Source organism: Myotis davidii, unplaced genomic scaffold (assembly GCF_000327345.1).
Source record: "Myotis davidii unplaced genomic scaffold, ASM32734v1 scaffold872, whole genome shotgun sequence".
In the NCBI taxonomy this organism is placed as follows: domain Eukaryota; kingdom Metazoa; phylum Chordata; class Mammalia; order Chiroptera; family Vespertilionidae; genus Myotis; species Myotis davidii.
The window spans coordinates 4,548-6,284 of record NW_006283146.1 but is presented as its reverse complement, the minus strand read 5'-3'; the positions used below and the strand labels follow the sequence as shown (position 1 = coordinate 6,284).

The 1,737-nt window shown below is 36.7% G+C and overlaps 1 pseudogene; it reads right to left on the bottom strand.

Annotated features, from left to right (window-relative positions):
• The window catches only part of LOC102751746, a 1,542-nt pseudogene extending 965 nt beyond the window's left edge, over positions 1-577 (bottom strand).
• Between the last annotated feature and the right edge of the window lie 1,160 nt (positions 578-1,737).

Genomic DNA, 1,737 nt, shown 5'->3' with positions numbered 1-1,737 from the left:
TATAATAGATGGATTTCTGGGTCTCCTTCATGCAAGAGACATATTCTGAGAGAGAGGTCAGTTCATCTCCAGACTGGGAGGTGTGATAGCACAAAAGCTCAGAAAGGCATCGCCGATTAGTTGAGTCCTCGTGGATTCCAAGCTTTAGGTTTTTAGAGAACACCTAGTAGAATTTCTTATAATTCTCCTTATCTTCTGCCAGCTCAGGGAAGAGCTCAAGGCACTTCTTAACAATATTTTTATGAATGACCTTCAAGATTTTACTCTGCTGGAGCATTTCTCAGGAAATGTTCAGGGGCATGTCCTCAGAGTCAACCACACCTCGGATAAAGTTGAGATACTCTGGTATCAGCTCATCACAGCTGTCCATTATGAACACACAGTGGACATAGAGTTTGATGTTCTTCTTCTTCTTCTCAAAGAGGTCAAAGGGAGCCTGACAGGGGATGAACAGCAATCCCCTGAATTCCAGTTGACCTTCTACAGAGAAGTGCTTGACTGCCAAGTGGTCTTCCCAGTCATTGGTAAGACTCTTATAGAACTCTCCATATTCCTCCTGGGTGATGTAAGATGAAAGCTATTGGATGGGGTAACAAGACTTTGGACCATGTTTTAGAAGGTGTTGACTAGTACTGTCAAGCTTTCTCAAAGACTGAGAACACAACCATATTCCTTCAAAAAAGCAGCCCTACGGAAATAGATGCACTGGTATTTGGCTATCTGTACACCATTCTTCCCACACTGATGAACTTTCTGAGAAGGTGAAAAACTATAGCAACCTTCTTGCTTTTTGTAGAAGAATTGAACAGCACTGTTTTGAAGATCGTAGTAAAGGCATCTCATCTATCAGATTACCTTAGAGTTATATGTTAGTTTAGTTATTATTTTTAAACATGTTAACTTTGGAAATATGTGTTTTTTGAATATGATGATGGTATCAGAATTTTAAAACAAAACACTGCTTTCTGAAACCTCAAAACAAGTTACATAATGCACTTTATAGATGTATTTTATACTGTTTATGCACACATTGAAATAATTCTGAATGACTGAATTTGATGTTATACTCTATATCTTGATTTTTTCTGTTTTCTTAAAACTTGTATGCATGTAAAAATAAACCTTAAACAACTGTTAAAAATAAAATAAATGAATAAACCTGGCTACATATGAGACAGTATGGTGTGGTAAAGTATATATGACAAACTTGAAAATACGATATGTCTAAAGACAGTAAAATATTTTTTAAATGCTGAATAAGATGAACAAAATATGTCTGCTGGAGGCCCACACTTGAAACTACTGCCTGCATTCAACTGTATTGGTTTGTCTGCCAGTATGACAGAATGCAGCTCCCTGGGATTCAACACATAATTAACAAATAGTCCTTGGGTATTATTATGAGGTGATCCTTTCTGAGTATTTTTAACATCTGTCCTTACAAAAATCTTTCTAATTTTCTCAGTAAGACATAGTCACTCCCTTCTCTGTGCCCCTAAGATGATTTGTGTATATTTATTTTATGGCATCTATCATCTTATGCTGTAATGGTTTGTTGGAATGTCTTTCTCCTTCACAGGATCATGAGCACCTTAAGGCCAAAGGCTAGTGCTTATTCTACTGTGAAAGTTCAACACCCCGGATTTTATTTGTATGCACATATTTGTCTTTCATGAATGTTCAGCTTCTTCTTGGGTATAAATACTAAAGAAGGAGGAGATGCAGATTTTAGATTTT